This window comes from Drosophila suzukii, chromosome X, assembly GCF_043229965.1.
Source record: "Drosophila suzukii chromosome X, CBGP_Dsuzu_IsoJpt1.0, whole genome shotgun sequence".
NCBI lineage: Eukaryota > Metazoa > Arthropoda > Insecta > Diptera > Drosophilidae > Drosophila > Drosophila suzukii.
In genome coordinates this window covers 7792228-7804490 of record NC_092084.1, presented here as the reverse complement: position 1 = coordinate 7804490, position 12263 = coordinate 7792228, and positions in this window count along the sequence as shown.

Genomic DNA, 12263 nt, shown 5'->3' with positions numbered 1-12263 from the left:
ATCTAAATCCTTATAACAAGCAATTCTAGTAGCAACGTAAAAAACCAGGTCACCCGAAATGCCCACTTTATCAGGCTGCGATTTCCATCCATCCACTTCAGTTCAGTGAATCCCAGCCTTTTTTCCGCTCTTTTCACGGAACCCGACATAATTCAATTAAATATTGAACATCATTTGAACTTTTGCCTTTTTCTCTATTTCATTTAGCCTTTTTTTCAGCTCCTAATTGGCTGCCAGTCAAATGCCAAAATCGGTCAGCCTGCAATTTGGATTTGCTTTTATTAACGCGTCTGCGGACCGGCAATTGAATGTGCAGCAAAAAAAATATAAGCAATGAGTGAAATTGACGAGGGCCGGGCGGAAAAAAAATATTGCTAAAAAACCCCAAATTCAAATAAAACAAAAAAGGGCACACTCGAATTCAAATAAACAAATGGCCAACGGGAAAAAACCAAACTTTCCAGCACACCGAAAAAACTGCACATTTTCAGCAGACATACACACAGACAGCAGATTATGACTGTCATCGTACAACACGGGGAAAAATATTAGTAGTAGAAATAGTAAAAAAATATATTATTATTAGATTAGGTTTTCAGATTGGGAACCTAAGTCTGTACTTTTATAATTGATAACTTGAGTTATTGGATTCCGATTTTGAAGTGGGATACCTCTTTAAATTTGTGTTTGAATTCTCTAATATATATCATTCAAATATTTATTTTTAAGGAGGGTCAAAATTTTAGCCCATGTTCGATTTTTCGGTATTTCCAATGGTTTTTAATATGGAACCCCAAAACTGCACTTCTAGATTCCATAACTTGAGTTATTGGACTTCGATTTTGAAGTGGGATGACTTTTTGAATTTGTGGTTGAATTCTCTAATATTCTACATTCAAATATTTCTTTTTATGGAGGGTCAAAATTTTGGCCCATTCTCATGTTCGATTTTTCGGAATTTCCAATGGTTTTTAATATGGAACCCCAAAACTGCACTTCTAGATTCCATAACTTGAGTTATTGGACTTCGATTTTGAAGTGGGATGACTTTTTGAATTTGTGGTTGAATTCTCTAATATTCTACATTCAAATATTTCTTTTTATGGAGGGTCAAAACTTTAGCCCATTCTCATGTTCGATTTTTCGGTATATCCAAGGGTTTTCAGAATGGGTACCCAAAACTGCACTTCTAGAATTCATAACTTGAGTTATTGGACTCCGATTTTGAAGAGGGATACCTCCTTGAATTTGTAGTTGAATTCTCTAATATTATACGTTCGAATATATCTTTTTAAGGAGAGTTAAAAATTTTTACCATTCTCATATTCTATTTTTTCCGTAATGTCTTTCGGAATGAGAACACAGAACTGCACTTCCATAATCTATAACTTTCGTTATTGGTTCCCGATTTTAATGTGAGATACCTCGGCCGGAGTATTATAAATTGTATTTTTTAAGTTCCCTATTCTTTTCACCGCAATTGTGAGATCTGCTGGGAATTATGCAACGGCCGGAAAAATTGTAATGAATGAAATGACAGGCTGACACAGATGATACCCTTTAAATCACTCGGCTTCCCCCGTTTTGGGGCAGAGTTTATCTCTTGATTTAGCTATGTGACAGATTTGGTCAGTTTTAAGTTGCAATGTTATGGCCGAATAGAATCCATTTTGTTTGCGCATTATGGGTCACACACACACAGTTCAAAAGATATACGTATACATGTGTAAGCGGGCAAATCTGTGTTGGAGGCCCAGAGTCGTCTGTCAGTTTATTTAATTGAAATGTTCCTGGAAACCTATAAATTACAAATACATGCAGTTTGCATATTTGCCATCGCACACACACACACACACACAATCTGGGCAATGTGTGTGAGTAGGGGAAATGGGTAGAAATATTGGGTTACATGTAGGTTTTTCAGAGGGGTAAGCTAGTGATAGACATGCACATTAGCAGCTGAAATTTTATGCATGCCAACGGACACATAAACAAACAGACTGACCAGATAAAAACAGCACAGGCATAAAGTGGGGAACGGGGGAGGTCAAAGGTTAAGTGGCAGGGCCCTACCCTATATATACCTCTATAGGGGTCTGACAAAAAGCTGGCATGCGGTCGGGAATTGGGAAAAAAATTCGTATTAAAATAGGAATATAATATAGCCATTATGAAAAATAAAATATTACAATAATACCCCCTGTTCTTAGTATTAACGTTCTCGTCAATAATTACTCGGCAATGAAACCACTTTAAAACAAGTAAAACATAATAAATATAATAATACAACTTTTGTAAATATTTTTAAAACATAATCTTAGTTTATTAAATTTTTTTGGGTTTTATTGTACATTTTTTAGAGTGCTATGATTTCATGAGGCCAGCTTTATTTCCAGTCGTAGTTATTCTTCTGTTCTGATTTGATTTATGGGAGGAAGCAGTCATGAGCGTGGGTCACTCCTTTTTGTTCACCGCTTTTCCACCTGGCGTGTGTAGACAACGATAAGATACTTATTGTGCTGAGCCTTCCTCCGCTTCCTCCGGCTTTTCACCAAATTAAAGATGATATTTAGGATGCCCCATATATGTTTCGCTTACCTATCGCCGGCTGCCGGGTTTCCAAACCCAAGGATCTGTTCTTTGGCGCTACTGCTAAAGGCGCAGGAAACCTGGGACACGTAAAATTGGCAGCGACTTTTCTCTGCACAGGACTACTGAGACTCAGAATTGGCAGTACTCCGACTCTACCGGTTGTCCATATCTCAACCACCTAAGCTACTTATAGCCAAGAGCAGGGAAATGGACAGCCTGTAGAGTCTCAGGACTCCTGTACTGCCAATTTTACATTTCCCAAAGAGATAAAGAGATTTTATTAATAATCATTTGAAAGAACATTTTATTTACGCGACAAACAAGCGTAAATACGAAAAAGTGATGATATTACTTATAAAGTATATATACCATTTTACTTACCAACTACTAGCTCAATTCATTGACTATTTTTAAGGAAGTGCATTGTTTCAGTGAAAAGTCGGAATCTCAACCAACCAGACATCTTTCGCTCGTTCGTATGTCAACAATTCGGTATTTCGTCAAGTGAAAGTGCCAAATGCATCCTGCTGGCCATTTTTTGCACTCGAAAAGCCCCAAAAAGCCATTGGCCACTTAGTTATGCACTAAATAAAGTGACAACAAATAACTGAGAAAAGTGTCAAATATTTATAGCACAAATGTCGAGCAGAAATTTGGTCTTTTGCCATGCCCATGCCCGCAAAATGGAAAATAGTTGTGCAACTTAAAGTGGCATCTGCTGAGCTGCCATATCCTTGGATGTCCAGGTGGCCAGGGAAAAAAGGGTCGAAGGACGAAGGACTAGGGAAGACTCATTTGTCCAAGTCACGTGGGAAAAAATGTATGCCATTTCGTTTCAACTCAGCTTTGTTGGATAAACAAAAAAATTACTTACTATAAATTGAAAATTTTCTGGAATTTAAGCCGGGGCATTTATTTGCCCACTATGCGTGAATGTATTTATGTATGTATGTATGTTCCATATCCTTTCACTCATATATCAAGTGTAACTAAGTGACTCTTCAGAGCCACAGAGGATTCGAGTCCTGGCCGGTTAATTTGCGGCCCTTGGTTTCGGCTTACCAAGGCTGCATTTATCTGGCCAAAAACACACACAGGACACTCATCCCGGGTGGCAAGGTAAACATGTCGAATCGATATCAACAATTTATCGTTTAGCCGGACAGTTGAGCACGGAAACCGAGTTTTGGGGCCATGGGCACACAAGGAGGTGTGAATGCAGTGAATGCTGTGAGTGCTGTGAGTGCTGTCCCCCAAAATATCCTCGATTTGGTACTCGAGTGCCGGCAGGATTTGCATTTGGCAGAGGCATAGTTACAGTTATTTAATGCCGACACACGCACACACCCTCGGACACCCATGAACGACTCGAAGGTTCACTGAGAGAAAATGGTATGAGAATAACTAGAAATCTTTAAGCAAATGTGATGGGATGAGGTGTTCTGCTATTTAAGTCAATTTTTGATTTAATTTATTCGAATATATATGGAAAATATTTATTTAAAACTAGAACTCGCTTACAGTATTTATAACTTACTCGAAATTGAAAATCATCTTAAGTGATTTCTTGAACTACACTTTTAAGAACTAGTTGATCAAACTGACCAATATAATAGTTAAACGATAAACATTCTCACAATTTACTAGTGTACAGTCGTTTTACTATTTAGTAGTACTTTTTTATTGTTACGTAACAATCCTAATTGGGAAATTTTACGCATACAACTTTTTTAAGGGTATTGAAATATATATTAATTAATATATTTTTTGTAGAATATATTTTTATTTTGAGGTTGTGATCTCTCTCTGCTTCCGATTTCTTTTCATTGATTTCACTAATACATACATTTAAATAAATTTTTCCTTTTAAGATTCAACATTATTTATATTTAAGCTTTAAATTTACCTACAATATTTGTAACCTATATTTTTAAAAACCATATATGCATATACTTTTCTTCGAGTGTAAAAGTCAGTGTTGTGCACCGAAGGACAAGCAGAAGAGGCGCATCCTTCAGACTCCGGCGGAGTCCTCGCACCTGGGCCTGCATCCGTGCGAAGCCGTATCCCCGGACTCCAGATTCCAGAACCCAGGACCCAGATTCCGGACTCTGGCGTAGCATCGAGTGTAACAGTCAACATTTTGTGCTGCAATTAAAGCGGCAACTAAATTGCCAAGCCAAATTTATCTATATCTATATTTATATAAGCTCAACAAAGTATTCAAAGCTCTTACCCCAAGCGCTACATATATCAATCAAAAAAGTATGAATTACTTTACTCATAAGACGGGCAAGGACATGCTACCCTTCATGGGATTGATTGCCAATGGGAATATGCTACATAAGTGAATATATCAAATACCGATTTACTATATGTTCTGTTAATTAAACTATCAACAAGCTTAAATCAGCCGCAGGCAAGCAATTTCCATCCAAACATCAAATACTGTGTAAAATTGATTTGAAATTACCTGACACAAATCAATTCAAGACGATTTATTAATTACCTTTCCCCGTTAATTCAGGGGGTAAGCGTCGGTTGAATATGGGTTTTCACCATATATATCCATATATATCCTGGTGGCCTTGGTTTCTAGGTGACCAGTAACCCTCTACATGTGTTTTTTTACATGGAGAAAAATAAGTATAACAATATATATAAACACCCTTGTCAAGCAGAAATTACTCAACCAATTTTAATATTTTTTTATTGAAAATATTGTCTTTGAAAATATAAATATTTAATAGATGAAAATTAAATTTTTAACATTTACCTACCAATTTGAATGATATTTTTTCCCGTGTGCAGCCACCGAGGAACTTGCAATCGGTTGAGGCAATCGTCTTTGGTACATTTTGGGTCCTGAGACAATAGCAAATTTTCCGGGCACGTGGAAATTTACGGCTGCCAAAACGAAACCGAAACCAAAACGGAAACGGAAACCGAAACAGAACCGTGGGGAAAATGGGCAACTAATTCAAGCTGACAAGCCGCAAAAAGCCTTTAAGCCACATGAAGGACTCCAAGTGGCTTAGTTTTGGCCATGTCAGTTGGATGACTTGTTTACCGCAAGTTTTTGCTCCCATTTCACTTCGGATTGGTAAAAAAAAATTGGCCGGAAAAGCCTATTAGGATCCGGCCTTATGGTCACTTTAAAGATTTATATTGCCTTGCCGCGCATCAAATTCAAATTGTTTACGGCATCACATGGCGTATGCGCAATTTGTTATAATAAACATGTTGCTTGCCAACTTGTCAAACAATTTATTACACTGCTCCCCATCACAGTAACCATTTTTCTTTCAGTGTTTGCGAGTGTCTCCCGGCGCTCATGATTTATAGCTGCCAGCCTTTTATAAGTTTGCCCCATACATTTCGTTTTTTTGTTTTCAGCTTTTGACTGGGCCCATTTTTTTGGTGCGCCCTTTTTTCGCAAATTAAATTTCCGTCTTGGATATTGTATGCTCTTGACATGGTCAAATGGTAATTGATATTGGTCCACAGCAGGGCCAAAGTGTGTTTAAATCAATTGTGGGAAATTTAAGGAAGGAAACCTTAAAGAAAAAAAATAAGATGAAATTAGTTTGCATGGGAATGTACAACTAACATATTATTGGAAAAGGTAATAAAGTTAAACTAATTTTTAAATGTGCCTGAAAGTATGCAGTTTTTAAGCCCGTTACAATACGTTGCAGCTTACTTTTAGAAACATTTTTTTGAATTTTCGAAGCCACTGCTTCACTCTTAAGATTTTCTTTTTCTACTTTCAAGTTTCGTCAATTACAAAAGTTCAGATAAATCAATCTTCGACCCAATCTACCCCGTCTTGGCCTTTCCTTACGCCACTCTTCATCACATTAAATGGCCAACCGATTCAATCGAGTCTGATCCAATTATAAAGCCCGAAAACCAGAAACAGCTTCCGTCTAATTGACAGTCGCATTGGGTTTGAGACGCTCAGCTGACCAAGACAAGCCAACAGGGCCAATGAACTTAAGATAGCCAGGTTGAAACGAAGGACGATGAAGGGGACCGGAAAAGCCTTTTACCACTCGCACTTTGATATCTATTACAATCAAATTGCAAATTAAATCACAAGCCAGAGAGTTGGGCCAAGGAAAGGCAGTGGAAAAAAGAAGCCGGGGCGAAAGGCGAAAAGGAAATGCAAAAGGATCTGGTAAAGATAGCATGGAAGGCAGAGGGAAAATCGTTTAAATGCGTTAGTTAAACAAGTCAAGTTATAAGTTCATTTTCCGGCAACCGCACATATCCGGTGGGGAACCCCTTAACTCCACCCACTCTTAACCCACTCTTAACCCCCTGTGTACTTGTGGGCAGTGGCTTACGCGGCAATATCCCCAGCGAGAGGGGGTATATATATTTGCTCAAATGCTTAGAGATTTTATTTTCAATGGGTCACTAAAGTAAACAGCTAAAAACACGGGGGGGAGATATACTGGTTTAACATCACTAGTCAAAGGATATAAAAAAAAAAAAAAAACAAGCCCCCTCTTCGTACGCCCCTGCTTGTGGCGTAGCTGCTGTCGCCGGCAGCGCAGCGAAGCGTGTGATTCTATAAAAAATCAGGAGGAACCGGACCAAGTCCGGGGATTCATTGTCGCTTTTGCCAGGTGGAAAGTGGAAAAGGAAAACCGAGGATAGGGGTGCGATAAGAGGTGGTTTAAGAGGGTTGGATAAGGCAAAAAGATTGGGTGAAAAACAGGCGAGGGTGGCTGCACCCAACCAACCAGACCAAGTCAAGCTCCTCTCGACTGAAAAAGAAGAGTTAACGCTCCCCGGTGGACGTTTAACAAAAAAAAAAAAAAGGAGGAAACGCATCCTCCGCGGGGATCAGGGGCCAGGACCTGCCACTCAACCGGACTGAACCGACGACAGCTCAGCTGGGAGCAACTGGGAGTTGGGAGATTGGGAGTTCGGAGTCGGGATCCTGGCCAACTGTCAACTGTGCGGATGCTGTGGAAGCACTACTGGCAACTCCCAACTCGACCAATGCAATTCAAGAGTGCCGCCAGTGGGGCATTCCCCCAGAGATGGAATGACTCTTCACTGGCGATGATACCCTCAAGGATGCAGCTGACACTACACTGAGCTAATAAATGAATATCGTAAAGAAAACGGCTTGGGATTAGTTCCAAATTGGCATCACAAAAGAAATTTGCAAGGAAATCACTTTTTTTATATTGAATCGGTAAGTTTCTTAGCATAGTATTATGATTTATAATATGTAATCTAAGTTAAATAAAAGAGATGTGCATTTCCTACTTTTCCCAAATGATTTCAAATTTCTTCGCTTCTGATCTCTCTTTTTTTGCAGTGCTGCCAGCAAAGAGGCATTCAACTTGGCCAGAGAACAAAGCGAAAATTAAATGCCGCGTTAGGCCAAGATGCATCAGTGGCACCTGCAGCTGCAACGCGGATATGTTCGCGTCAAAGTTGTCAAACTGACAACTGGAAAGCTGAATCGAAAGAGTGGAGGGAAAAATCTAGAGGGAATGAAATGGGTTGGTGGTAAACAGACTGCTATCAATGGGATAGTCGTTTTAATTAGCGTAAGTAAGTGACACCCAACTGTCGGGCAAACTGTTCCTGTTCCTGTTCCTGTTCCTGTTCTCCTCCAACTTCTCATGCCCTTAGACCCCAGAACCAACCCCAACCCCAAACCCAACGATTTCCAACCTCTGCGAACCGCACCGAATGTGTGAGTTGTCAAACGAACCGCGCTGAGCAAACACTTTGGTTTCGGGACTCGAAGCCCTTTGTTTTCATTCGCTGCCTTTTAGAGGTCGAACGCCATTTGAACTGTAACCTTGTGTAAATTGTGGCTACATCCCTCCGACCCTTTAAGTTTCTTTCCTGTTTGCCAATTTAAGTGACCCCAAACGATTATGACTTTAAATTTAATTCTGAATCTAGATTATTTGATTCGTTTAATTCGTTACAAGTAGATAGGGACAGTAGGAATGGAAATCGTTTCGTAAAACAAACAAATTATTACAAGCAGGGTTTTATGTAGATAGGAACAGTAGAAATGCAAATCAATCAATATATTCATTAAGTAAGTAGGTTTACAAGTATTTTGAGATAGTATAATCGAATTGGAGCTGCAACCAAGCAATGATAAACTTGATAAAATTCTTGTGAAATTTCAGAACCCAAAACTTATGACCCCTAAAAGCCAGTTTGGAGTTGCCCATCAGAGCCACAGGGGCCATAAGTCAAAGTTTCAATTCATTAATTCGGCACTCTGGGAATGGAAATGAAAACACAAATGGTGACCCCCGCAGCACTGCAGCTTTTGGATGCCAAAATGGCTGAAATGTCTGAAATGGCTAAGAGCAACAGAACAGAATCTAATTAGAAATGCGAGCAAATGTCGCGAGCTGAAGTTGATGCATTTCGCATTTCGCTGGCTGCCAAGGATTGCCAAGGATGTTATCCAAGCCGAAAAGTTTCCCATCAAGGTGGTGTGTATGTGCGAGTGTAAGTCTGTAGCTCATTGCATTTTCGGGTTGTTAACGTTTTGCCTGGAAATTGGCTTATGTCGTGCACACACTTTGAGCTTTCGCTGCCCCCGAAACCCAAACCAGCCGAATACATATCCCCATGTATACCGGGCGTATATATATATATATATATGTATAGAGATGTCCGTACGTTGTACGTATACGTTATTTAAAATGTAATAAATTTTGGTATGCAGTAGCTACATACGTATGTATTACGTACTCGCAATGTTGGCACCCTTGTGCCGAAACTGAGAAACTGAGACGGCGAGGCGAGTGGAACTGCGAGCGCCATTTGCCATTAACATGGTGCACAGTTGGACATTTTCCATCCGAAATTCCAATTCCCCCGACTGGCTAGACCCCTTTCCCACACCCCTGTCAAGATGGAAAAGTTGGCCCTAGGCCAGTGGTTGCAGTGTTCGCTGGGCGACCATTTTCTAAATGCAACTGGTAAAAGTTTTACGAATTTCATTTTTCGTGCCAACTGTGGCCGTCAATGTCGATTAAGAGATTTAACGGTGCATGCCGCACCCGGGGACAGACGACCCAGCCGAAGGACCAAACATACCAAATGACCAGGACCAACGGACCATCCAGACTGGCCTCACCAATTCCCCGGAGATCCCGACCTGACGAGCGGGCCGACATTAAAATTAAAGTTGCATTGCATAAGCCGACATAAAGCCCAAATCAAAATAGAGTTCACACGCATAGTTGAGATATAGTGGATAGGATCGTAGTAGAAAGAGTTGCCCTTCAGGGAAGATGTTGGAACTCCTTTGCCTTAAGGTGATTTACTCATCAGAGTAAATAGGAATAGTAATAAAGAAGGTAAGCTGATAATGAACATCTACATCCATAGAAAACGGAACAAAGTAAACCAAAATAGGATGAATATGCTTATCAGAGAGGATATAGGAACTTTAGGAAGGCAACTTACCTTATAGATGTTGTACTCATCGAAGTAGATAGCGACAGTAGGAAATTCCGTTAAAGTGATTTCCTCGTCAGAGTAGATAGGTACAGTGAAAAACGGACAAAGTATATTGGGATTTAAGAAATATGAATCAATTAAATGAACTAGGAATCTCAACTAATGGGTGAAGCATAAAGCAATAGACTAGGACTATTAAAAACTTATGCACGTTGTCTAGTGGATAGGCACATTAGGAATGGGAACCCATCCGATGGGTAATTCGTTTGCCAGCTGTCGAGTGACAGAGCTTTATAGTGAGCAACAAAATGAGCCAGACACAAGTACCCCAAAACGAGTGACTCGTGAGTGAGATACTCTCAATTCGCAACACTCATGACCATTGTACGTGTCTGTTTGGCTAACCGAAGGATCACTTCACTTCATGCTACACTGGGTGTCTGCTATGGCTATCCAAGTTGATGTAGAGTACCCCTAGGTCGACCGTTGTGTTATATGAAGTGTTCCTGTTTTAGTGCAACCGAACCGATGCGTCTGCCACTACTACTTCTACTTCTGCTGATGATGATGCTCATTCCTCCGCATGCTTTATTATAATCGTCTTTGACTACACATGCCGAGCTTCTTTTATGGTCTCTACGTGCGTTCCAGAGGAAAAGGAAGTGATGCCGGCAAAAAAGGCGTCGCTGGATCACTGCAAAGGGTTCGCCAAATGGGTTTCATCCAGTGGAACTGTTTTAAATTCCAATCTCATTGGACTTAACTTGTTAAGAGATTGACTGGTCAAGTAATGTACTTATGTGGCTATCTTCGTAACCAAGCTAACTTTTTAATGGAAACAAATGAAATTTATAACTAGTATCATCTCTTGGTTTAGTTTGAATTTTTAGTACTTCCAAAGAGCATAAAGAAAGTTCCTCTTTTTGAGGGTGATTTACATTTACTCAGACAGTTTCCAATTTCTGGATTGACACCCCCCCTTTGCACTAAGCCCCTGGATGCCCGCATACACACTTACCTCTGCTTGGGTGACGCAAATTATATATAATTTCATCGGAGCATATTTTTCCTGTTGTGATTTCTGGCTTGACTGAGATCCGTCCTTCTCCTTTTCTGTCAGGATGTGCGAAGGCGCAGCGAATGGGTTTTATGACCAGGATGTCTGTCACCTTTACACTCTCACTGGGACTCACACACACACACTCAGACACACACACACATGGCTAGTCAGAGGCATACTTCAATTAGCAGATAATTTACTTTGGACTCATCAGAGTTCATCAGAGCGCTAATTGAAGCGCTTTTAGTAGTTGGAAGCCATAAAAGCGAAACCAAAAGGGAGTTTTGCTTACTATGCGGGCAAGTGTGAGTGTGTTAGGTGGATGGGGGGGGGGGGGGGGGAGGGGGAGATGGTGATTTTGCATTAGTGTGCTTGGATGCGTGAGTGCGTAAGAGTGAGCTTGTGGCTGTGTGGGTGGCTACCGCTTTTTGCATGTTGCATTAGCCATGGAAACTGCTGACACAAAATGTTGCAAGCAGTGGTCTTCGGCCCGCCTCATCTGATTTTAGGGATCAACGCTTTTGCAACTCGATTTGCAATTAGCCATCTCTTTCTCGCACCCCATTCGCCCCCACCCTCCATCTCTTTCTAGCCATTGTGTGGCTGAAATTCAGCTTTGCTAATTAAGAAACCAAAAAACCAAAGTAAATGCAATTTTCCGTGGTTCGTTTGTCCCACGCGAAGGGGTTATAGAAGTGGTGAAAGAGACAGCGAGATGGGCGAGAAAGAGAGGGGACTATGCAGAGGGAGTGAGATGCATTGCTTAGCCGAGACCGCAACCGCAAAACAATAAGCAAAGGACAATGCAAATGAAGTACAGGCCACACAAAAACACTCAACCAGCAGGATGGAAAAGGGGGCTCTCAGGGGCAACATATTCTCTCTCCCCCCCCCCGCTTTTATGCGGTCAGCCAGAGCCTGAAACAATGACAACTAGCTGGTGAGAAAAGGATAGTAATGCTAAAATTTAAAATACCTTTATATCTTTTAAAAAAAAAATCATTTTGAAACTAAAAACAAATTATTTTTGATGTTAAATTGTATTAAAAACACATGATAAAAAGTTTTCTTTTGAAATTTAATAGTTTTGTAGCGTCAAATATTTTTCGATTCTCGTTTATGTTACAAAAATATTATTGTTCTGTGT